The 27216-nt window shown below is 40.4% G+C and overlaps 1 protein-coding gene and 1 non-coding gene across 6 annotated transcripts in view; one reads left to right on the forward strand and one right to left on the reverse strand.

Annotated features, from left to right (window-relative positions):
- The window catches only part of NCKAP5 (NCK associated protein 5), a 976754-nt gene that overhangs the window by 644806 nt on the left and 304732 nt on the right, over positions 1 to 27216 (reverse strand). The gene's annotated exons all lie outside the window — the stretch shown is intronic.
- Positions 6797 to 6900, forward strand: LOC116531822. The gene has a single exon (XR_004260604.1). It is a non-coding gene; the product is annotated as a U6 spliceosomal RNA (small nuclear RNA).

Here is a 27216-nt window from a genome sequence, read left to right on the forward strand (position 1 = left end):
TGGAAGCTTCTTCAAAATATCTGTTTCTGGGCACAACTTCAAACCCTCTGAATCAGAATCTTTAGAAAAGGGACTTTGGTATTTACAGCCAGCCCAGGCGATTCTTGTGGATGGGCAAACAGAGGAAATACTGGGAATCTAATTTAGAGTTCCGGGCCGAGCTCTCAGCTGCCTGCTCTTCTCCTGCCTGAATTTGTTGCTTAACAGATGGAAGCACAATACCGCTCCCACTAGAGCTGTTTCTTTTTCCCTTTTGTTCCTCCAAAGACTTGCTACCAAATGCTGTGTCTTCAGCATCTGGAATTGTTTTTTCCCTTCTCTCTATGCAGTTAGGTATGAAAGGACCTTGGAAGGATTCAAAACCCATTTCTAGGCAAAGATATGTTAATAGTCACATCCCAGTGGCAATGCTGTCTAATGTTAGTGTTTCCCAGACAAAATGCAGATTGCTGGCCCTGGTTGTTCTGCAGATTGTATCCTTAATACACTGGTCGGGCTGAGTACATAAATTTTCTTGAGACTTACAAAATATAAGAACAGTGTTAGTAATGGAAGAAAAGAATAAAAATAACTCCATCTAAGATGTAGGAGAACAGTATTAGTTAAGGGTTTCTGTATCTCTGAAAAACTGGTAAATATATTTAATATAGCTAGCTAAAATTCTCAGGACCTTTGTTAAGTGCTTAAATATCTTTCCTTCCTTAGCCTTGGATTCTTTATAAGATAGTAGCGACATGAGTACCTGCAGGGCTTCTCCTGTGAAGACTAAAAGTGAATGTGTAAGACCAATGCTTCTCAATGGGGGATGACTATGTATCCCAGGATACACTGTTGGCTGTCATACCTCGAAGAGAGGGGCTGGTACTGGCTGCTAGTGGGTAGGGGCCAGGGATGACGCTAAGCATCCCACGATGCCCAGGACAGCTTCCTCCACAAATATTATACAGTCCCAAATAGTGCCCCATTTGATGTAGACCAAATACTTGCCACGTCTTCAGAGCTTAATGATTATCAGCCTCTCTACCAACATCTGGCCCCAAGTTACCTGACTGGTAGAACCAAGATTTGAAACAATGTTCCTCTGCCTCCAAAGCTGTATTCTTTTCATGCCAACATGCTGACTCCCACTGGCAGCAGACTATGGTCATTTTTTCAGGTTGATTTATAGGAGGTGCTGCAAATTGCAAATTCTGTTCTCAGTCCCCCAAATTTGCTGCAGGTCCACTCTCATTATGTCATTTTCAGATGGAGAATAGGGAGGGTTGAGGCTTAGGGGAACAAGAAAGCACAATACACAGAAACTTGACATAGATTGGCATTTTTATCTATCTTGTTTTAAACAGAGCAACTGAGCTCTTATGAGAGTCAAGGTATTTAAAATAATACATTTTAGGGGAGAAAAGCTGAAGATTCAACTACAAAGGCGGAAGTAGAAGTAGGCTGGAAGTAACTAACAATTTCTGACTTGTCCTGCCACCAGATAGAGCTCCTGGAGTCTCCACTGCCTGGGCAGTCCCTGACATACTTTGAGAGCCAAAGTGTTAAATATTTAAGAGCACTCGATAATGAATACATAATTGAAGCATGGGAAAAATCAGACACTGTGAAATCGATTATGATGTTGGTAACAAGGAGTGGAAGCACCCAACCTATTTGGTGAGGTCTGCAGATCCATCTACGAATGAAAAATATACATAAATATTATTCAAAGGGTAGATTAGCTGCAGTGCTTCATGTTTAATTTAAAATGCACTTGCATTTCAACCTCAGATGAGCAGTTCTGAAATGTCATGAAACACTGGGAACTTTCATGGAAAGAAAAACTTGCAGCAATCATAATATTAGAATTTGCTTCCCCTAGGGTATACATAATCTTAGGACAAAAAATACCCTTTATGTGGAAATACCCTGTAGTTACTAGGAGCCTTTTATTATAAACAAAAAGAAAGACAATAAAAAGGAATTCATTTTAAGGAGGCGTTTAGAGTTTCCTTTAACTGTTTCCTTTACCCACATAGCTTGCCATTAATTCTTCTCTATGAAGCTTTCAGAAAGAGGAATCCGATTTTCCACCAAGTGGCTGAAGAGGGATGAACGGAACACTTGGGCGACTCCGAGATGGAGGCTTCGCTGACAGCAGCCATCCAGATCTGGGTCTGCTTCCTGTCTCACCTCATAAGTTATTCCCACCTCATAGTCCGCAGGCCTGTGGAGGGGGCAAGGGACAACCTGGGGACAGCCATGTGGACAGGGAGCAAGGGGGGAGGGGCTGGGGAAAATGCTTAAAAGAAGAGGGAGTACCACGCATGCCTTAAATATCTCACAGGTTTCCAACTGGCCTAGCAAAAGAGAAATAACATAGAGATGTATACAGGGGAGCTCCAGGTGGAATTTACCTACCAAGGACGCCATTGGTCTTAATAAAGAATAGCTAAGTGTTATGGAAGAGAAAAGGAGAATAAATCTGACAAAAGGTAGGGGGTTGAAAGATGGGCAAGGCGTTTGGAAAGAAATGGAAAGGGAGGCTGGGCTGAGCAAATGAGCAAACTATGTAAGCCCGCTGGAATTGTCAAAATTAAGGTGAGGCATGAGGGAGAACATTTGTATCATGACACCTTGAAATAATTAATATATGAATCAATTTACTCATCACATCCAATGCTGAGACAGATTATGAACTTTTGTAACTCCTAAACTCTCCAGAATTTTAGAAACACTAAAGAAAACAAAGGCCTCCCACATAACTGTACCTCAAACATGAGAAAAAGCTCTGGTTGCCCAAGACCTCTCTTCTGGCCAACTTCATGAAGTCACCTGTAGAAATCTTTTAAAATAGGGATTCTGAGAGATTCTTCTGGTTTGTGAGGAATTTGAGTTTTTTTAAAGGCTCTCCAACTATACCCCTGAACAGTCAACTTTTACTGGAGGGGCCAGTGGGCTAAGACTGTACGAAAAATACAGAGTGTAATACTGAGTATTATTTTCCAGATTTTGGAGGGAATGTGGCCAAGAAAGCAATTTTTTCTCTTTTTCTTTTTTTGAGACAGGGTCTCACTCTGTCACCTAGGCTGCAGGGCAGTGCTGCAATCATGGCTTACTGCAGCCTCCACATCCCAGGCTCAAGTGATCCTTCTACCTCAGCCTCCTGAGTAGCTGGGTTTATAGGTGTGTGCCACCATACTCAGCTAATTTTTTTTTTTTGTAATTTTTTGTTTTTGTTTTTGGTAGAGATAGGGTTTTACCATATTTCCCAGGCTGGTCTCAAACCTCTGGGCTCAAGTGATCTGCCTGCCTCGGCCTCCCAAAGTGCTGGGTTTACAGGGATGAGACATCATGCCTGGCTTACACTGTTTTTGTTTTTTTCTTATTAAATGTATCAATAATTTTTTTCTTAAAAGAAGGGCATGTTTTGTATTGCCTTTTAAAAATACATGTTGTATTTTTAAAATGCTTTCAATGTTCATTTAATCGCAAGCATAAAATAAAATATCCATTAACAAAAAGAAAAGAGTTTACAAGTCTCTTAATTTTAACTTTATTTGATATATAACTTTCTGCATTATATGATATTAGTAGCAGCTAAAAAATATTGAGGGACAGGCACAGTAGCTCATGCCTATAACCCAAGGCTTTGGGAGGCTAAGTCAGGAGGATCACTTGAGGCCAGGAGTTCAAGATCAGCCTGGGCAACATAGCAAGACTCTGTGTCTACAAAAAATAAAATTTAAAAAATTAGCCAGGTGTGGTGGTGTGCACCTGTACTCTCAGCCTACTTGGGAGGCTGAGGAGGGAGGATTGTTTCAGCTCCGGGGTTCAAGTTTGCAGTGAGCTATAATTGTGCCACTGTACTCTAGCCTGGGCTACAGTGCAAGGCCCTGTATTAAAAGAAGAAGAAGAAGAATTAAGCATATACTATGTTCTAAGCACATATTAACTCATTTAATACATGCACAGACATACATGCACACACACTCCCACTGTGACATATACTATTATTCTTATTTTATGGATTAAAAATGAGCAAACGTGTGCAAAAGTATGTGTGCATATATGTGAGTGTACGTGTAGTTTTAGGTAAAAGAATAAAAGATATCCTAATTGTCCTTGACTGAAATGCAATTTTTTAGTCTATAATTAATATTCTTATGCTGTGTGATTAAGACTTTTATCAGTTCTTGGGCTGAATATAAATATTTATACCCCTTATTTGCTGGCAGGCTTTAGTAGTTTAAGATACATTTGTGGAGAGGGTAAAAGATGAATGGCAAACACTTGATGGATTCTTCTAAAGTTTAACATTAATGATTAAACAACATCATCTGATGACTTACTCAGCAACTCAAAGACAATAAAACATAACTAAATCTGTCAATTAGCATTTTCATCTTCTCTCCCAACAGAGCTTAATGGCATCTGTAAAATGCAATTTTCAACCCAGAGCTCTTTGACATTTTCTATTTCCTCCTGCGTTCCTCTCCCGTTGCTCCTGTTATGACTGAGAGCAGCAGCATGTTCTGCTCCATGGTGGCAAATGCATCATCTGCCACTGAAAGGAAAGCAATTATTCTGTCCTCGCTAAATCTCAGGGATGACTTGGGTACTGCTTTTCCACTTAAGTGCATAAACAGCCATCCCAGGACCTGTTTTAAGTGGCTGAACCTTAGCAACAGCAGCTGGGCTACAGGTTGATGTCACCTGAGGTGCCCATTAAAGATGGGGAAAGCTGCCAGACAAGAATGACTTCCAGTAACTACAACTCCTCCCTGGAGGAAGCATGCCACATTTCCACACACAAAGTGACAAATAATGACTGCGAAGAGGGCATTTTGCCTCTCTGTTCCTGGTCCTTCGGTTTGAGGACAGTGACCCTGGTGTGGAGGTTAGGCTGTTTCTTGGATGGGTTTCCAGCTGGTGGGAGGGGATGCTATTTACACAACTGTCAGGAATTACAGTTCGTCCTCTCTCAGGCAGCTATGTTTAGCTCACATGTGTGTTACACATGTGTAGACCCCTGTCTAACAGCACCATCTCTGAATTGTCAAGAAAGGAGATTCTGGGTGATGAGAAAAAGTGTGTCCTCAAGGACACTTCAGAGGGCACCCTGGGGCTCTACATCTAATAAGGACACCTAAATTGCTTCTCTAAGCTTCAGTCAAGTGCTCTGAGAAAACAGGCTCAATATAACATTTCCTCTTGAGTTATTTTTAAATGCACCTTTGTTTTTTTCACTGAGCTAAAGAAATTGCCTGATAAACACCATCAAAGCACCAAACGAAAGATTCCATTCTAAATAAATATAAGACTCCATTAACCAGAATCCCACTCTCTAATGCACCCGATTAACCAGAATCAAGTTCAATGCCTCATTTTTAGAATAAAAAATCAATACTTAAGAGCATATAATAATTTCAGCCAAAAAAAAAAAAAAACCTCACAAAATGTTCAGATGTTTTTTATGCAGTCAATTGTCTCAATGGTGCATTTTTCTATCTAACTTTTTAGACAGAAAATGAGGTTTTAGAATAATGATTTTGAGGCAATAATCATATAGTCAATACATAAACATGTAATTGTTGGCATGCTTATGCTTAAGACTTGAATGTTTTAGAAAATATGTCCACTGTATTTGAAAATAACATTTTTTAAGGATTCTAAGATTAATGATAAACAGAAATTTATATTCACCCCTAGAAAATTAAGTGCTTCTTTTACCCTGCTATTTTCTCTGCTTCTAGAGGAGGTCTGGAAGCTTTCCTTCACTTCACAGATGGCTGACCCGAGGTGGGAAGTCAAATGACTTGCTCAGAGTGAGACGGCATGTCAATACCCAATGCACGGTTAGACAACAGAGCTATGGACTGAGCCCTTCACAAGCAGATCCATCACTGTACAGGTGTACTGCTTGACACCACTTTTCAAAAAAGGTTCCCTTTCTAGGGAAATTTCTGGTCTCAAAAAATGAAACCTCGATTACCCAGCAATGGGACTCCTTGCCAGCTCTTTTTTGAAATAATTATGAATCTAAAACTTGCTCTTCGTTTCTCTGAACTTTCCTTTAATGTTCACTGGCAGAATGAATACAAAGCCTCTACAAATTATGTCATCCCAGAATTAGTTCGGAAGTACACTTGCTATCACTCTGACTAGCAGCTCCTGGAGTTTCATAGCAGATCGGGAGTTAATTCTTTCCAGAGTTGCTCCAGGCAAAAAAGCAGGGAATGATGATGTTTAGGTACTTTTCTCCCTCTTTTTTAGATAAATCCTAGGGCCTGAAGTCTGAAGAGGTCATTAGTCAACAGATGGTATCATACATCGTAAGAGGAAAGGCTCTGGAGTCACCGGGGGCTGTGTTTGAAGCCTGGCTTGGGACCCTTAATGCATTACCAATGAGTGTTAATGCTCTCTGCTCCTTCCATGACTAGGAAAAGCCATGCCCTTGATGAGCACAACAAATAGAGTGTGGAAGTGAAGTCACATGGAAAGACTCAATAGTCCCACATTTCTACAGCTACTATCCACATTAGCCACACTCTGTTCACCTTGTCAGCCACCATCGAATTACTAGTAGAACTGAGAGTGGTGGCGATCTAGCATCTTCTACTTTCTTTCAACACTTTCCATAATCATATCTAAGTCCTTAGAGCCTATCAGGCCGCATTGCTGAACACCATGCTACAGAAAACTTCTCAAATCTCCTTTGCTACGGTGTTTATATCATGTTTATTTTGCTCACCTACATAGTGAGGGACTGCACTGGATGTTGTGTGGAACTGAAAGCGATTCACACACAAGGAAGGTGCTTGTTTCAGCAGCACATGTACTAAAACTGGAAGCTAAGAGAAGATTCGGATGGCCCTGTGCAAGGATGACACCCAGGTTTGTGAAGCACTCCATTTAAAAGGGAAAAAAATAAAAGACACAAAGGAGGACCTTGCAACGTCCCATGTGCATACAGAGATCTAGGCACTGTAATAAAGGCTATAGGAGGGACTCAATTTGCTGGGAGAAGAAAAGACAAGGGAAGAAAAGAAGGCCATTAGTAATCTGTTGAGAGATGGTTTATTTCAGTGGTTGTAAGTGTGGATGCTGGAGCCATCCTGTCTGGATTCAAAGCATGGCTCTGTGACTTAATGACCATTTGACCTTGGCCAAGTCTCTCAGCCACTTTGTGTCTCAGATTTCTCATCTGTAAAATGGGGATAAGAATAATGATTCCTGTTTCATAGGGCTTTTAAGAGGATCGTGTGAATGAATACATATAAAGCTGGTGCTATGTTGTATTCATTTCTTTTGAAAACTGAGTTGGCAGTGCTCATGGTGGTGGGAGTTTAAAGTATGTGTCATGGAGAGCATGCCATGTGACAGAAGCTAGCTTGGGCACTTTTACATTCGTAATCTTATTTAATCGAAACTTCTCAGCAAATAGATATTATCACCCAGATTTTAAAAGCTATTGATCACGAGAGTTGGATACACTGTCTGACACTTCATAGGTGGAGAGTGGCCAAGTGGAGATTCAAGAGCATGACTGTCCAGCTCCCAAGTTCATGCTCCTTCTATCCCTCCACACCACCTATGACCATTTCTCTGTATTTACATATAAAAAGAATTTCCTTGTACTGAGTATATGTAGATTGGGCTTGGTTATCAAGCTGTTCTCCAGTCATAACAATCTCCTTGAAGGAGGCTGCTGCCTGTTTTAAAGGTGGAATGACAGTAATGAAGCATGTGGAGTAGCAGATGCCCTGCCAGAAAATAATTAGCAAAATTCCTAATTTAGGGTGCCCCTCACACTGCTGCAGTGCAGGAAAACAGTGAACGGATTGATGTTAGATTTTTTTTTTTTTTATCTTGGTAAGAAGGATCAGATCAGCTCCTTTACAGTATGTGGCTGAGCTGGGTCTCTACTTGAATCAAAGAGAATAGAAAACCAAACACAGGTCCATTACTTGAGGTCATTCATTACCTTCTTTAACAATGACACACGTTTGCTGAGTGCTAATTGTGTGATATTCATTGTGCTGTTTTGCATAAAATGTCTTCCTTAAGTTTCATATGGCCCAATGGTGCAAGCATGCTGTCATTCCCATTTTATAAGTGCCCAAATCTAGACTCGGAGCAGTAAAGTAATTTGCCCAACCTTTCCTGGTATACATGAAATGTCTCAGTGGTATTAGGATACAAATGCAGGCAATCTACTTCTGACCTATAATCACTGTGTTACCGTTTCTTACCCTTCTCACTCTTAATCAAAACAAAAAACATGACTTGAAGCAAATTGCTACACTTGACAACAGAAATATAAGCCAAATCTGAATTATTAGACTGCTAATAATTCTTCGTATTTGACTATTAATTGGGTGTTTTAGCCAGGATGGGTGTACCTTTTGCCTTCCTTTAGTTGGATAATTGCAAGCAAAGATTTTGGATATTATCACTCTTGTAAAAAGAGAGCTAGAAGTCGGCAATTATACAAATCCCCTTAATCCCATATGTATTTTACCTGCACTGCAAATCTCTGCATTTTAAATCCGCCACTTGTTCTAAAAAAAATGTACAGACTGAGAAGCCACAAAAAAGTTAAATTAATAATTTTTGCCTAATGATATATTGATTGTGCATACATATCCTTAATTTTACATATTCTATGTTGCCATTAAAAGACCCATTAAAAGCTGAGTTCAAATAATCATTCACTGCTCACATTACTATTATAATCAATTGCCTATTATGAAAATTATTTCCATCTTTAAGAATTACTTTTCTAAGTGAAGTAATTAGAACTGATATTTTATTTTCTATTTCAGTTCCAAAAATTGATTTTATATGCTAATCAGAGTGTGAAAATTGGGACATAAATTTTATAAATAAAATGAATCGCTAGTCAGGCTTCCTATTTGACACTTTATATAGCATTTGTTGTTTTTCAAGGCATTTGCTCTTGAGGACACACTGCTGATCATCTGTCAGAACTAGGTAGAACAAATTTTCCATTTTACAGAGTCTCAAGTATCTGAAATTCCAAGAATTAAGAGGTGTGGGCCTTCAGTCAGTCCAGAGGGTTGGAAAATCACACCTTCTGTAGACTAAAATAGTCATCATTTCTTAGAGCGCCAAGAGAAAAGCAGAGCAAAGATAGGTACCATTTACCAACTGTCTTGAGTGTGCCTGGTATTAAACTCCTGACATATATATGTTTTGTCTCTTCCTTACAGTTAGCTGGCTAGGTAGTTACTGTTGTTTTTATTCTTACAAATAAGGAAGCAGCTGAGTTGGGAATCAATCCCAGTCTGCAGGTTCACGAGGCCATGTTTTTCCTTTCCTTTAACCAAGCCAAGTGCAAACAGCTGAAGTGAATACATTTCAGCACAAGGATTGAGCTTCATGATGATTTTGTCCTTTGGCACAAATGTCTTGGTAAGGTTTCAAAAGAAAGTTAATGCCCTCACCTGGTTTTCATGTGATGATGAATTGTAGAGGAAAATGCAGGAAACCGCAAGTTGAAGATGCATATAGAAGCAAAACCACAAATACTATTTTCATATATATTGCTGGAATTATGAGGTGAAATTAAAGGACGAACCAAATTTGGTAAAACAAGATGGTAGTCTCACTTCCAGCTAAGCTAATAAGCAAATGCGAAATTTTAAATACCTCCCCTTTCTGGGGCTGAAACATCTCATTTGTAAAATGAAGGGTTATGGTCTTTAGGTAAGAGTTTCTCTTTTTGCTACAGGGGTGGCTGATAACGTTGATTTCATCTCTAAAAGCGACAGGGAGCAGGCTTCTGTTTGGCAGAGGTACATCCCTACTGGGTCTCACTGCTACAGGAACAGAAGGGACACTCGTTAAATACTGTCACCCTGTTTTGTCCCCATGATCCTAGGGGTCTATTAGAGAGGCATAAGTGACATTTTTATAATAAACACCGAACAATGAACATTTAGGGGCTTGGCCAAAGATTGACAAACTTCCTGTAGCCTAGCTAGAACTCAGGCCTCTTTTCAATTTGCTTTCTGATCCCCACTCTTCCTCATTTTATCATCATAAAGGACACAACTTAAAAATATGCCAATAGGACAGACAATTTTAATTTTTCACATAGTATATGGACCCACACTCAGCACACCTGGCTTTAAATCTGTCTGCTGCTATTGTGTAGTTGAACTTCTTGAACTTCCTCTAAACTTTTCTGGCCTTGGAGTCCTCATTACCTTGAGATTTCTCATCCTTGATGCTCCAAATTCAGGCCAACTTGAGATGCAGGCTTATAGAAGAAGCAACTACCAATCTGGTGTTCTGCATTCTCTGCTAAATGTCCGTGCTATAGGGATGAGTTCTCATCAGACTGACATAAAAATAATCTCCCTCATTATGATGGGGTTAAGTTCATATGTTACCCCCAGTACTTTAGAATGGGGTTATATTTGGGGATAGGATTTTTAAAGAGGTAATTATGTTCAAATAGGGTGGTTAGGGTGGGCCCCAATCCAATGCGACTGGTATCCTTGCAGAAGAAAAGATTAAGTCATTACCAGAGAGAGACACGTGGATGCACAAAAAGATGACCATGTGAACACACAGCAAGAAGGTGGACATCTGTAGCCAAGGGGAGAGGTTACAGAAGCCCAACCTGCCTACATGTTGATCTCAAACTTCTAGCTTTCAGAATTGTAAGAAAATGAATTTCTGTTCTTTAAGCCATTCACTGTGGCACTTTGCTACTGGCAGCCCTAGCAAACAAACACTCATTATACCAATAATCAGCCTCCTTGGATACAATAGACCATTCTTACGACAAATTTCATGCTGTAGCAGGAAATGCATATGTTTAAACAATTTTGCCCCCCAAAGTTAATAAACACTATATAATATGGGCTACACTCAGATGGTCTAAACATTTTATTCCTTCAAGTACAAATGTTTGAATCAAATACTCAAAAAGTCTAGATTTTAATATTAGCAAGTAATAGATTCCTGGAATATTTGAAGAGCATGATTGAAGGATAAGCTGAATTATATGGGTTTATTATATTTTTTGTCTGCTGCATTCAAATATTTGAATTTAATAATTTGGTTAAGAAAAAATATAGCAATTTCCCATGACAGACATTTAGTTTTTAACGCTGTGAAGCGGTGGAGTGAAATTCTCTGTATAGAGTAACAGTAACATGCCATTCTCTAAGGCTGCCAGCAGATGTTCAAAGACGTAAGGTTCCTATGAAAACATACCAGTTCTATATGTACACAAATGATTCGGTCATCGCATTCTAACTTCTTAGTAACAGAATATAGTAAGTAAGCATTCAGAGCCTAAGGTCTTTACTCACATACTAGGAACCTGAATCACGCACCCCCAACTTATAGTGCAGCCTTTGTTCTGAAAGATTAAATCCTATTGTACCATTATTAATCAATTCTTTTCATTCTTTAGCATTCCAGCAAAAATAATACAATGAGTATCAAGTTCTTTTTTGGTACATAAGAAGACAGGAATAGTCTTTTTATTCCTATATTAATACTTCTTATTCCTGATTTGCTAAAGCAGGAGGCCTGTTATATGGTGTCATCAAGACTAAAACCCAAGTATTTTCTGTTTTAGTCTGAAAAGTTTACTTTCTCTTTCCAAGAGAATGTGCAATGACATATATGCTTTCTTTAAAATATAAGGCCATGGTCAGGCGTGGTAGCTGACACCTGTAATCTCAGCACTTCGGGAAGTCGAGGCAGGCAGATCACTTGAAGTCAGGAGTTCGAGACCAGCCTGAGCCACATGGCGAAACCCTGTCTCTACAAAAAAAATACAGAAATTAGCTGGGCATGGTGGTGGGTGCCTGTAATCCCAGGTACTCAGGTGGCTGAGGCAGGAGAATTGCTTGACCCTGGGAGGCTGAGGCAGGAGAATTGCCTGAACCTGAGAGGCTGAGGCAGGAGAATTGCTTGAACCTAAGAGGCAGAGGCTGCAATGAGCCAAGATCTTGCCACTGCACTCCAGCCTGGGTGACAGACAGACTCAGTTTCAAAAATAAATAAATAAATAAATAAATAAATAAATAAAAATAATAAAATACAAGGCCACTTTCCCATTTCTATCATCCTGCCATATGATCGGTTATGTGCAGAGAAAAATCAAAGTAATTTCAACAGAGTCAATATTATTTAAATTCTTGAGAATTTAACTCTCAATTTTCCTTGTTTCTCTCTCTGTTCTTATGTTTCTCAGTAACGGAGAGAAAACAGAAGTTGTGTACATTTTAAACAATGAATGTGTCAGGAGGAAGAATATCCTAGAAATAATGAGAAGTTTATGGAACTTTTCTGTTTTGGTCTTTAAAAAGAACACAATAGTAAATCACTGAGAAAAAAAAATTCTATGAAGCAGGCCCTCTATGCTATGAATCCATGGCCCTGGGCTATTTTTAATAAAGCATATAAACTCGAGGTTGCTTTGGTCTTTGAAGGTCTTTCAGGGATCAAATAATTCCATGACTTTTGATATCTCAGAATCTTTATGGGTATGAAAGGGACCTAATTGAACAAGTGGGCTAAGTTGCCAGGAACAGAGATGGGGTAGCCATATTTTAACCAAGCATTGTAATATGCTCAATGGCAGCCATTAATTTATTTCTGCTAAGACAGATGGCCTTCTCCTTGATACCAATGGAGAAAAAATAATTAAGGAAACCTTCAGCCAGAATGGAAAAGATAGGCTGTCTTTTGACAAGGTGATTCTTCAGTTTGCAATTAGCAACTGATAAAGCGCTATGCGTGTTAACTTTGGGGAAGAATAGCTAGTTATTTGAAATACTAATCTCACTTTCTTTCTAAACTGTCTTTCACTGGTATTTGCCCTTTCTGTCCCATCCTGTAAGTAGGCCATACATTTTATAGAAAACAATTTAAAAGAACATCAGTAAATAACAGCTACAATTCTGGAAACCTTTGTGTTGTCTCTGGTTTTAAATATATGGTTTCAGAAGCAAATCCACTGGGCATTGCTAACAGTCACATGGTTATTTAAGCTTCTGAGTGTTAGAAAGCAAACCTCTGTTCCTATGCCCTGCACAAGTCCTCTTGAATGAAATTCTCAAAATATATGATCCTTGGCCAGCAAATTATTATGTTTTAAAATTATATCCACTGCCATACATATGAGGGATGGCTTTTCATGGGCAAAGGGGAATAATTCAAGAATTACATCAGATCACAGCAGTAGCAAGCTATTCACAACTACCTTGAGTCGATTAGCAATTTTTTTTTTTTTGTAGCTTGGAGGTAACTGACTTTTTGTTTAAGTTGAAGATAATAAATTCTAGCTCTCACTTTACTAATGAAAAGTAGCTCTTGGTCTCCTCATCTTGAAGAATGTTCAGAGAACTAATTTCCCCTCAAAAGTCCTTTCCTCTGACCAAACTAAGTTTTACCAAAAGAAAACATTATATCTCAAACCCTGGAAGACTTAGCTTTCTTTTCTTCCTCCTCTCATTCCATTCCACAAATGTTTATTAAGACTTCATTTTGCATTGAGTTGGATCCTCTGTAATTGCCATAATATTCTATTAATTTGACTGACAACAATGGCTCAGGATACCCCTCGACAACACATAAAGAGGAGACAGTAAGATACATGACATGTCTGCAAAGATCTTCTAAACAAATTGACAAGCCAAAATTGAGACAACAAATGACCTATAACAGCAATCCTTGATGAATCTACCTTGAGTGGCATTAAATAATAAAGGTAATAAGAGTTTGGAGATGGCCAAGCTTCCTACTGCAAGAGTAAACAGGGATTTCTTTTTGAATGAAGAGATGAATATACATCTTAAAAGTATATTTGGGAAAAGAAGGCATTCTATCCCTGAAGCATTCTGTGTCTTATGCTTATTGCACCTGTGTCTTCTTCCTTATCTCAGCAGCCAGCTCACATCCTCAGACGTGATATCGTTTCCACACTTCTCACACGACATTGCAAAAATGGTTTCACTTAAGTATTATTCTAGTCACTTGCTTCATACAAACCACACTAGCTGTTCATACATGTTTCTAATCAGATTATAATATTTACCAATGACTTTCTTATCAACCCTTGTCAATTACATTAATTCCATTTATCTATGAATGGAATCACTAAGACTACTAGATCAAATAAATTCCTTGTTATCTCCTACAACCACATTCCATTCTTTTACTCGTGGAAAAAACACTTACTAGGGTATATATACAGCTATAAAGATGTCAGAATATAGCAACATAAAAAATGGCCAACTGGGTCAGACCCAGCACCCTTCTCTGACTTGTCACTCTGGAAGTGAGCAGATTTTTTTTTTTTTTTTTTGTACTCACACACCTGAAGAACATGACTAATTTCCCTCACTAGCAAGAACTCTTTCATGCAATGTTTCTAAGGAGGATAAGGTAGAATGGGCTCTCTATCTTAGAGGAATATTGTGATGCTCCACTGGGAAGAGAAATATGTAATTCAAAGAAGACCTTCAGGTAATTTTGATATTTTATTCACTCCATCCTCAGATGCACACCACTAAAAATTATTACTCTATTGTACATATTTCTTCTTGATGTCAAGCTCAGTAAATACCAAACTAACTTATCTATTATCAATCTGTTATCTGAGACTGTATCTAAATAATTTAACGTTATCCATATTTCAAAATACTGGTATTCAAATGTCCTCCCAAATTTGCCCACTGTAAATAAAGCAGCACAGCACCCACCACACTTAACCACGTTAGATTATCCATCTCTTTACTCGTATCTCTCCACTCAAACTGTAAACTCCTGTCTTTCCTGTCTACATTTCCAGCACCTGGGACAGAGCCTGGACTTTAAAGTTATATCAAACCACATTAAATTGCCATTTTTGCCACTTAACTGTGGTCTCGTAGCAATTTCATAAGGTTTGATATAATAATTGTAATCCATGACTAATGAATACAAGAATTTTAAAAAAGAGTCTAAACATTCTTTAGGGCTTCAGAGAAAGGAAATGGGGGAGGGAAGGAAACAAAGATTAACTGAGATTTTGATGCAGTAGGTCTGCGGTGGGACCAAGGAAGCAACATTTTAACTACTATCTTAAACAGATGATCTTAAACAGATGACTCACAGACCATGTTGTGACAAACGATGTCCCTAAAGGGACACAAAGGGAGTGGGATCAGCTTCTGTCAGTTAGAAGGCAGCAGGAGACAAGACTGCTCCCAACTCCTCCTTTTCATGCAAATCATCTTCATCCCACCCAGGGTAGGCTGTGTGAGCCAGAGTCAGAGAGCCCTGGGCAGCATGCATGGCTGTCCTTATCAGGTCTTATACTAGTTTGCCTTTTTCCAGAGGTATTTTGTTCTTCGGAAAGTCCCTAGCAGCTTTGTGCCGACCACTCAACACTGTATTTGCAAGATGGAATCATTCAGCTCTTGCATTCCCAAGTATTCCTCTTTTAGGAACTGGGTTCTCTAATGTGCTCAGAGACAAAAGCACCCAGAGGTCACTGTGTTCTTTGTTACAGTGGCCACAATGTCTGAAAACACAAGGGACTTCTTGACAGATTTCACAGTGCTATGATTAATTAGTGCCCATACTAGACTGGCTAGGGGGTCACCAGAATGGTCCCTGCAGCATGGTGTGCCATCTCTCCATGTTAGAGCAGTGAGGGACAGGTGGATGATGATTTCCACAACTAGATGGGAGGAAGTATGGAGTGGGTTGCAGGCCTGTCAGATCTCAACTTGCTTGATCCCACCTTCTAAGGTATTTTAAAGGTGAAGGCTTATTCACTGAAAATCGAGACACAAATCCTCCAAGGCAGTGTGTCACGGATTGCATGGTGCGCTGATGGACATGCTGTGTTAATGACTGCATTTGTTACGATTGGCACAGTGCATCCTGCTAGGCAGTGCTCATAGGGGACAGCACATTAAACTTACCATGTTATGTCACTGAACATATCATGCAATGTGATGTAGTATCAGCACACTATTCATTGCCTATGTTTCCCAGGGTTTCCAGATTAGTAACTATCTTGAAGAATATAAAAAAATCCATAGGTTAAATATATACTTATACATGAAAGTAAGAAACACTGCAGTAGCAAGAAATGACAAATACATTATGCCTACAGAAAGAAACACATGTATCTGCACATGTTTAAAAATAAAGAAGAAAACCTGTGCTCAGAGCAGAGGATTATTACCGAGGCCAATAATATAAGGAAAATGAAAAAGGGCAAAAATTAAAAATATTCTACTCTTTGAAAAATTTTATTTTTTATGTCTAAAAATTGAGATGGGACTATCAAAATGTGAATTTCATCCATCCATCCGTCCAACCATTCATTCATTTACCCACCCAATAAATATTTATTAAATGCAAACTATGTCCAGATACTGTCACAGACAGGATGTAATCACATGTAAAGGAGGTCCTAAGTTCCCTACTCATGGAGCTTAAATTCTACTGTGGGAGTAAGACCCAAACACACAAGTTTAAATCTGAATTGATGTAGCCATAAGCAGTGGTATAAATGTTGAACAAGCTTGAGAGTGGGAAGGATGTGATTTGCAGCTTTTGCCATAGTGTAAGCACACCCACCCTGCACAGTTTCATCCTAAAAATGTGATGTCACTGCAGGAAGAGTTGGAAAGAGCTGTGTAGAGTTAACTCTCTGGAGCAGTATGAGCCAGCCGCAGCTCACTCTTGGATGTGATGTGAAGAACTAAAGTTGGGTAAGTGGCCAGAGACTGCAAGGAATGGTGGATCTGTTAGGCAGGTGTCAGTCATTCTTTGATGAGTGACATTAGCAGAGACCTAAATAAAGAAAAAAAAAGTAATAAAAACATGGCTGATCGCAGTGTCACATGACTGTAATCCTAGCACTTTGGGAGGTCGAGATGGGTGAATTGTTTGAGGTCAGGAGTTTGAGACCAGCCTGACCAACATGGTAAAACTCTGTCTCTACTAAAAATAAAAAATTAGCCAAGCAGTAGTGGCACATGCTTGTAATCCCAGCTACTCAGGAGGCTGAAGAAGGAATATGGCTTGAACCTGGGAGGCAGAGGTTGTAGTGAACCAAGATCATGCCACTGCACTCCAGCCTGGGCAACAAAGTGAAACTTCGTCTCAGAAAAAAAAAAAAAAGAGTAATAAAAGTGTGAGGTAGGGAGTTAAGGACGGTGTGAGAGAAGAGTGAGCACAAAGGCACCACGGAGCACAAAGGAAGCATTGCATTGCACTGCAGCAAAGGTACTCCTTGCAAAAGTAAAAGCAGGATGACCAATTAGGACTGGTTTGCACTCATTGGGCAAGAAGTGCAAGGGGCTTGAGGCAGAGTGTTAGAAATAGAAGAGATGTGAAATGCTTAGCTTTGGGATACATTTGTGAGGTAGATTTACTCAAAATCACTGATGGATTGGATGTGAAGAGGGGAATTAAGGAGTCAAAGGCAATCTTGAGAAAGACTCTTAGTTAACTTTTGCTGATAATATATATCACCGTTAGATGCAATGGGGAAGACCAAGTCAAAAGTATGTGTAGAGGAAAAATCAAAAGCTCTGTTTGGGTTATTTTAGGTTAGAATTATTGACAGGCGTGGAGATGTCAAGCAGGTAACAGGATATACAAAAGTGTAAAGGTCAGGGGAAGTCAGGGATAAAGATATGAATTTGGAAGTCATCCAGCTATCGATGATTTCAGTGACTGTGCCACTGGTGTGTCATTTGAGAACCAATGCCTTAGAGAATAATGACAGAGATTCAGCCTTTAAGGATCCCCTGGGGAGGAGGCAGCCTTTTATAGAAAGCTATGTGAATCAAAGCCCCAAAATATCTCCTGTTAATCTGTTTCTGAAACTACAGCCTTTAAAACATACTTCGTTTTCATCATAGTCCTGTTACAGTCCATATTAATACTTACTAACAAATGAACAGAGATTTCCCACCTGTCAACTTGACTGCAGAACTGGGTGTTCGATGTTCAGAATATGGAGCAATGGTTCTCAACCCTGACTACACATTATAATCACCAAGTAGAGTTGAAAAATGCTGATACCTGAGGCCCATCCCAGTGATGCTAGTTTAATGGTTGTGCAGTGGTGAAAAGTATGGATTTCTTTCAAGGTGTAAATCCGGACAAGGGACAGCAAAGGTGGTGATGGAACCAAAGAACTGAAGGAAGGTCTCAATAATGTTGAGTATACTTGCCAAATCATCTAGTAAGAGAGGAGGTGCGATGTGCATGTGGGGTGGTTTCATTGTGACTCTGAAGGTGGTTCAAGATGTAATAAGGGAGTGGAGACAGAGTAGAGCAGATCACTGGGGATGAAGGATGTGCAGTCACTGAAGGCCACGGTGTTGGGAAATTCCTAGGAGGTTTCGGGTGTGAGGAATAATGGCAGAAGCAGAGATGGAAGATGCCTGAGCCAAAAAGACTCAGGAGTCAAGGTCTTCGATGACTGAGGAGACAAGAACAATCGTTTGAGGACATCAGGAAGCAGCAGCAGGAAGTGTTTATTCAGGACTGAGCCTGAAAGTTTCATATCCAATCATTGAGAGACTTCTGGTAGGATTCCCTATAAGTTAGATTCTAAATCTGACAATTTCTCATCATCTCCACCATTCCACTCTACTCTAAGCAATGTTTACCTCTTACCTATCCATGGAGAAAGAATAAAATGGTCCAAATATGGTAGTGGAAAGCAAGGACAATGCCAACCTCGAATCCAAGCCATGTATTTGCAGGAATACAGAGAAGTGGGCAAAACACATCTATCTGAAAGGGCAGCAAGGATGCCAAATCTTCACAATGTAGTCTATATGCAGGGAAGGCTATTAGGTGGTGTATTTCAAGAAGCGGAGAGATTGAAGATGACAGACTGAATTTGAACGGATTTTCAGAGGATGAGATGGGATGAGAAATTGGGCCACATACGAGTTTGCTGAGATGTGTGAGATTAAGAGATTTGGGTATTAATGGATTTCCAGCACTGCTTAAATTTCTGGTGTTAGCTAAGGTAAAACATGTTACAAAAGATGTGATTAGTCTCATAGCCTCTTATAGAACAATCCTAGGGTGATGGCCTGAAATATTCTAATTAGCCATATGGCAGCTTCCAGGGCTGTGGGCCCCTTACAGAGCATGTGTTCACAAAGTGGCCCACACAAGGAGCACTGGGTGATATAGGCACAGGACTGGGCTTCTGCCTCACAAAACACAAGGATGAGAACCTGTGAATGAATGTGTGCCACCACGCTCCATCCATGGATAGCAATGCGACAGGAGGGCCACTTTCCAGGACAGTGGGAATCACCCAGGTATGCATTAGTGAGTCACAAATCCAGTTAATGGCACTCACCTACAGCTTGCTCACCAGAAGACTTGAGTCATTTTAACAAACAGCAGACTGGGTGAATTTCTGTGAGTTCTGACAAGCACAAACTCTTTTCTTAGGCTCGTTGAGGACTGTGTGTTGTAGTTAGTTGCCTCATCGCTGTAGTGAGCCCTGCCCTAAAAATGACCAGGCTCATTGAACCAAAGGTTGATTGCCACATGTGAAATAAAAAACAAGTTTACTCCTTGGTTTGTGAAATTATATATGTTAAAAGTTCTATAAAACTATGTACATAGAGATAAGGCTGGAAGGAAATACTCCTAAATGTAGTTGTGTTATGGATGATATATTTTTTCTCTTTATTCTTTTTGGTGCTTTTCTCAGCTTGCTACTATAAGGTCATAAAACTTTCAACATTGTGTGGGGGGAGTTAATTATAAAGTATAAATGTTCTACAACGACATTCAAAAGGAAACCTGGGTGGTACCGAGTCATCCACGTTGTTTGGATGCTGTTCTCTCCTTCCCCATCCCCTTTTAATTCTGGCCTCCCCTCTGACGTGTGTGTGTACTGGGCCCCTCTGGGAGAATTTACCAGTTCTTAGCAAGTGCCTTCCCCTGAGAATTGCTTTCTTTCCCACCAGGCTGGGCCCACAGCATGCACGTGTCATGGCACAGCTCTGCCTTCTGACCAAATCAGCTAAACCGGAAGACAGATTCCTTCTTTGGTGAATTGTAATTTGTCACAGAAATTATAAATGGGTTTAACATATTTACTTGAACCAAAGTGACAAACCTTGAGCTCTGTGGCAGCTACCTTCTGCGATGGGGCAGGAAACACAGAAAACTGCCTTGCAGAAGGGGCAGGATGAAATTTAGCAGGCAGAGAGAAAAGGGATGTGGCACAGGGACAGCGTTCCACCTATGAGCGTTCCTGTTTTCAGACTTCTCAGCGATGTGCGATGACCCCAGCATGCTTACACCACTTGCTGAGTATCTGCCACTCAAGACAGCTCCTTTCACTTTAAACCAGAAAGTTCCTGTCTCTCATCCCTTCTCTCCCTGCTTCCATTACTAAATTAAAAATTTAAATATTCAGTAATGAAGCAAAAATTCATTCAAGTTTCAAGCAAGTGGCTTTCGGAATATAACTACTTAATAAGCAGGGAGCTATTCAATATGTCTACGTGTGGAGTTTTATTTTTGGAGCGGTGTTTAGAAATCATTCCAACGTCATGCATCTCTGCATTTGTTTTATCCACGTATCTAGTGTGACAAAAACACAAAAGCTGCATTTTAGTTTTTGGGTGCAGGTAGTTTTCGGAAACTATGAAGAACAAAGTTATAGCACCACTACAGCCAACATGACCACATTTTCACATCCCCAAAGGTCCTGCTACCAACACTGTGGCTACCATTAACGCACATGCCATACTGCAATTTATATGCTATTGATCATGAGCAATGCAGGCTCAAAAACTGGCTCCAAGCAAAATAAAAACAAAAATAAAAAATCTTCTCCTGACTCCCCACTTCCCCATGCTATAAAATACAATGCAGACAACGTTTTCCTGCTGATGGTTAATAAGCGAAGGACAATTCAATATCCAATAAAGGTGACTTATCAAGACTGCGGCCTGCTATCCAGTTGGGAAGGATTTACAGGAAATAAGCGACACATGACAAAGAAAAGCTGGAGTTTAGAAAATTCCCAAAGACGTAAAACGAATAAGGAAAATAAGTAAATACCAAAATATTTCTTCTTAGAGGCCTTCCAATACTGGTATCTTCTCTCTTATGCTGAGTAACGTAAAATATGTCCTTCCAAATGTAACTCTCAAGCACTTTTGTCCCCAAAAGCAGTTTATTTTGTGCACTCAACCCTCTCTACCTCGTACTCCTTAACAATGTAAAAATGCGGTGTCAAATCTTTTCACTGTTTTCTCTCTAGCCACGAAAAGAGGATATTTTGATCATTTGTAGGTGGTCAGTTCAAGCCCTATATTCCCCCATTCTGTGGCCTTTGGGTTAGGGGAATTATTGTCTTGTTTCCTTAGAAGATACAACATAAGGTGAGTGAATCTGCTTTTCCCAGCCACTACTCTGGCTGCCCTAGGAAGAGGAGAGTTTCCAGGTAAAAGGAGGAAAACTGCACATTAGAAAGGCTGCTGCAGTGGGCCACCGCTGCTCTGCACAGCAGCACATACCTGGTTCACACTCAGCCTCCCCTTCTCCCACCTGCCCGACTGCCCTGTGTTTCTGGATGAAACAGCAAATGTACCCTCTTCCTTGAATTCCCGCAGCACTGTCTTCCTGGCTGGTACTTGATAAAGTGAGAAAAGGAACATTCTGCTTCCTAATGAGAATACACAGTTTCAAAACATCTTCTCCTTCCCTAGCACTGCAAGTTGGTGCTATTAGCTTGTCACGCTTGTTTTTTGTTTGTTCACTTATAATGGAAACTCATTTTTTCCACTTTGAAACCATTAGGTTCACATGTTTGGCATTTTAGGGATCCTCTTGGCAGGACCTCTTGGAAAGCACAAAGCAATATGTCCAGAGTAGCCCAATGGCTTTATGTGTTAAATATCTCTTTAAACAGTTCACTTTCTTTCAATGCCTCCATTCTATTGTACCATCAACTCTTGCCCTGTCTATAGAACTACCTCTTCTCTGAATTCTGTGTTTCCAGCTGGTATCTCTCTTATCTACTCTCAGCACCCAGGGTAAGCTTAATTATATTTTTTAAATTTTAAAATAATTTTAGACTCCCAAAATGTTGTTGAATCATGACAGAGATTTCCCTGTGTCCTTCAGACAGCTTTCCCAATGATAATATTGTACATAGCCACATGCATAACATTCAGGAAATGGATACTGGTACACTCCTATCAGTTAAACTCAGAGTGATCCTATAAAAATGCAAACCTGGCTGGGAGTGGTGGTTCATGCCTATGATTTCAGCGCTTTGGGAGCTGGAAGTGGGAGGATCACCTGAGCCCAACAGTTTACAATCAGCCTGGGCCACATAGTGAGATGCCATCTCTACAAAAAAGTTTAAAAATTATCTGGGTGTGGTGGCACACACCTGCAGTCCTAGTTACTCAGGAAGCTGAGGTGAGAGGATCACTTGAACCCAGGATTTTGAGGTTAAAGTAAGCTACAATGCCACCATCATACTCCAGTCTGGGCAACAAAGCAAGACCCTGTCTCTAAAAAATAAATGAAGATAGATAGATAGATAGATAGATAGATAGATAGATAGATAGATAGACAGACAGACAGACAGATAGATATGCAAACCTGACCACTCCACCCCTCCCCTACTTTGCTAAAATGTATTATGGCTTTCCATGACTCTTAGAATAAGGACCAAAGTCCTTAACCTGGTCTGCAAATAGTCTGACCAGCACTTTGGTTTGGCCAAGACAGTTCTGTTTCCCACCTGTTGTGCCAATGAATTATCCCACTTCACATGTCAGCACCCTCGAAATTGTGGATAATAAATTATGGTCATCCCAAGATGAGCTCTGGATGGTCTGGTCCTGCCTACACAGACCTGTGGCTTTTGTTTTATACCTGTCCCCTTCTTGCCCTGAGCCCCTGTGACACAAACCTCCTTTTAGGACGGGAGGATGCACATTGTCTCTTCTTGCCATAAGACCTTTGTACATGTTGTTGTCTCTGCTTGGAGAGAATACTATTTCTTCCCACTTCCCCCTTAAAACCCTTTCCTTCCTTCTCCTTCCCCCCTCACCTGATCAGCTCCTACTTGTCTTAACTCAAAGAAATCACTCCTTCCACAGACTAGATCACATCTCTCTATTAAATGCCCTCACATGCTCTGGGCCATGCCTTTGAAGTGCTTATCACAGTTGTAATTTGACATTTGTATCTGTACATGAAGAGTGAGCTAAAAGAAGATAGTGGGCGTATTTGTGTTTGTAGAACATCACAACCCCGGAGCCAGCATGGAGCTGGTGGACAATTATTTCATAATTATCGACTGAATGGATGGCAGCTTAGTTGATGGGTTCATAAACAACATGGGCAAATTGGTTAATAGCTTCAGGAAAAAGAAAAAAAAAACTCACAGTACCTTCTCTGCAGACTGGTACCCCTATGGCCCCTTTAATGATTTAAAAACCAGGCTTTGAAATGAGACAGGCCCAACTGTGAAACTTGGTACGTGTAAACCGAGGAAATTTATGCCAGTTATATAACTTCTTTGAGCCTTAGTTTTTCTTCATCTGTAAATAGTAGTAGTAGGAGTAATGGTAATAGTGTTAATAATAATAAAGTCATCTATTCTATAAAAGTCTTATGAGGGCTGAATGAGAAAATGTACAGTGCTTAACACACACATTAGGTAAGTGTTAGCTCTTACTACTATTTGACTAAAGGTGTTTCAAAGACATCATTTCCTCTGTGTCTAAGATGATTTCCTTCTTTCATAAACACACGGAGGAGGTAATGCTCTTCACGTGGCATGGTTTCCACATCACTTGTGCTCCCCATCCCAGGTCTTCCCCATCCTCCTGTGCTATCCCTCTTGTAGCAATCCAGGCCAAACCTGGGTGTCTGCCTGACCCTCCTCTCTCTCATGCTACACATTGCATCTCCCAAAAGCAGGTCTACTTTCTTTTCAAAACATATTCAGTATCCCACCACTCCCCACCACCTCATGACCACCACCTCCAACTGCCAGCTTATTGCAACAGCTTCCAAATGGGCTTCCCTGCTCTGGCCTTTGTCCTTCAGGATATCCTCAACAGGGCAGCCAAAATGATGCTGTTAAAATGTAGATTGCATCATGCCGTTCCCCTCCTCAAGCCCCTCCAAGGTTTTCCATTCTCTATAGAAAAAATATAACTGGCCTCTGGAGGGGTGACAGGACCTGCAACCTGTCTCCTGTCTTGGATCCCCTCTAGCCCATCACCTCTCTCCTTCAGGTATTCCCTCAAGGGAATACCCTGTCGCCAGCACCCATTTAAAACCTAAAATACCACAACCTCCACACTCTGTATCCCCCTTCCTGTTTTATTTCTCCATAGCATTCATCACCTTCTATACATTTTCATTATTTTCTTGACAACCTGCCTCCCTGACTAGAATGGAAGCTCCAGGAGGTCAGGGATTTTTGTCTGTTCTATCCTTGCTATTCCTCTAGCATCTGATACTGTGCCTGACATGCATAAGGTGCTCAATAAATGTATCTTGAATAAATACACAAAAGAATAAATGAATGCACAAATACATGAGGCATCACTGCTCCCAGGGCAAGAGCTGTTCTACACATACAATTTGGGATAAGTTATGAGGCATAGACAAGAGATCTGAAGCCCTGTCAAGAGTGTGTTGGGTAGAGGCACAGAAAGAGGAGAAAGAATGAGATGTGGTGAGCTAAACCTTAGCCTCCTGCAGGCTAAATCAGACTTGGCCCTGACTTTGGACTTGCTTAGTGGCTAAGTGTAGTGGACGCATGGGGCTGGATGCTCTGAGGGCTGAGCATGTACAAGAGAGTATGTGTTCACATTCAGAGACTTCTCTGACCAGGTGCGCCTGCTAGACAGAGATTTATATGGACTGCTGAAACTCAAGGAGATGTCTGCTGGAGAAGACTCCGGCCAGAAATCCCACTGGCCTGAGGGCCAAAATGAGGCAGTTTTAATACTAGCCAAGCTCATTTCCCATTGTCAATTTGAATGAAATTTCCAGAACATGTACTGAGAAACTGGCTCAGGATACATTGTCCAGATGTTGGCAAAATAAAAGCCAAAAAGGAATAAAGTCAGCTGCTTCTCTTGTGACTGCACAGCTCTTTTGCCAGGAATACAAGGTTGTCTTGTTAGGAGCTGAAGCCTGAGCCAAGGTCTTAGGTGGACAGGACTCGAAAAAAACTTTGGGCTGTATTCAAACAATCTTGGACTGGGTAGTGGACACTAAATTCTCTATTAGAATACAGGTATTCACAAACTCAAGGGAAGTAAACTGAGAAGCAAAAACTCAGAGCATTAGTATTGGAACCTTGTAAAATCAGCCTGCACATCTCAGGAACAAACCATGCTAGTGTCACCAAAAGGTGTGAAGTACTTGTGGGAAGAATAATGAGATTATCACTTACTATCTGAAAGAGAAGGCATTTTCTCAGTCTTTAAGGCTAAAATGCACCTTACAGAACCTCTGCTTCCAGTTTCCCATGTTCATCTCCAGCCTGGACTTCTGAGCTCAGTCCTCTATAAATGTTGGCCAGAGGAGGTAACATCAGGGCATTTGCTGAATATTGAAGTCACATCAACCTGACTTCTCCTCAATTTGATATGGACAGGAGACAGGGAAATACTGGGTAGAAGAGGGTGGTTCCTGGCAAAGGCCCCACCCTCAAGCATAGAGACCCATGGCCCTAAGTGGGAACAGGCATTTCTGTTTTTGTGCCCAAAAAGTTGCCTTTTGACCTGACACACTCCCCCATGCTGTACCCACATAAACCCCAAACCCCAGGCTCTAGAAGCAGATGAGGAGAAAAGAAAAGCAGAATAACAGTGGAATGATGCAGCAAAGAAGAGAAGAGGAACATCTGAACACTGAGAGGTTCAGCTGAGGGCAGTCGGAGAGGAGTTCAGCCAATGGACAAACTCCAGGGGAAGATCATCTTCCCACTCCATCCCCACTTCCAGCTCCCCAACCACCTTGCTAAGAGCTGCCTCCACCACTCAATAAAACCCTGCATTCATCCTTCAAGACCCGTTTCTTCTGGGATGTGGGACAAGAGCTCAGGGTACAGAAAGCTGTCACACTGGCCCCCTGTCCTTGCAAAAAGGCAGAGAGTCCACTGAGGTGGTTAACACGCAAACCGCCTGCGACTGCGAGGGCTAAAAGGGCACACTGTAACACACACCCACTTGGGCTCCTGTACCTGTCCATCTGCGTGTTCCCCCTCTCCTCAGGGATCTGAGCAGCGAGGTGACAGAACAGGAAAGCCACAGCCCTGTCACACATCTCCCATTCCAAATTCTTCTTCCCTGCATGCATTATATAATACTGAACTCGGGCTTCTTGTTTAGAGGTAGACTTTCTTTCCTATCTCTGGTAGATTAGTTCTCTTTTTCCCTTACATTTTCTTTTCTTTTTTTTTTTTTTTTTTTTTTTTTTTGAGACAGGGCTCTTTATGTGGCCAAGGCTGGACTTGACTCCTAGGCTCTAGTAATTTTCTCACCTCAGCCTCCCAGTAGCTGGGGTAACAGGCATCAGCCACTGCGCCTGGCTCAGTTCTCTTTTTGATTCTTGCCTACAAGGTCCCTTGCTGTTATCATTACACATCATGCTGGGTTAAGGAATAAAATCCCTATCAGGCTTGGCCTGGAGGATTCTTAGCAGTTGGTCTGATACATCACCCAATAGATAAGAAGTTCCAAAGAAGGGAATTAAATTGTCTAACATCACCCAACTTATTAATGATAGAAGCAATTTCACAGCTCAAACTCTCTGATTCTTAATAGAATATCTCTATCAAAATTATGAGGATAGGTAAAATACATTTACTTCTATTTTTTCTAATTTGTGCACAAGACTATATATAACTTCTAATAGATTAAGACATTATAGTTATACAGGAAACATCCTAAAATCTTAGCAAATCATGTTTGGTCAACAGAGCGCCAATGTATATAAGACGGACAAAAAGACATTCTGAAGAGGATTCTAAAATTACCGGAATCATTAACTAGATCTATTCTGAGTTTCTATATAATGTCATCACCTTAGCAGAAAAACAAAACAATTCCAGGCTGTTAACATGGTGTGAAATAAAATATTTACACTTTTTAAAATTTGTATTTAAAATAATCATTTGAGGACTTCACATAGAATCAAAAA

Source organism: Sapajus apella, unplaced genomic scaffold (genome assembly GCF_009761245.1).
Source record: "Sapajus apella isolate SASKATOON/1434 unplaced genomic scaffold, GSC_monkey_1.0 scaffold72, whole genome shotgun sequence".
Classification (NCBI taxonomy): Eukaryota; Metazoa; Chordata; class Mammalia; order Primates; family Cebidae; genus Sapajus; species Sapajus apella.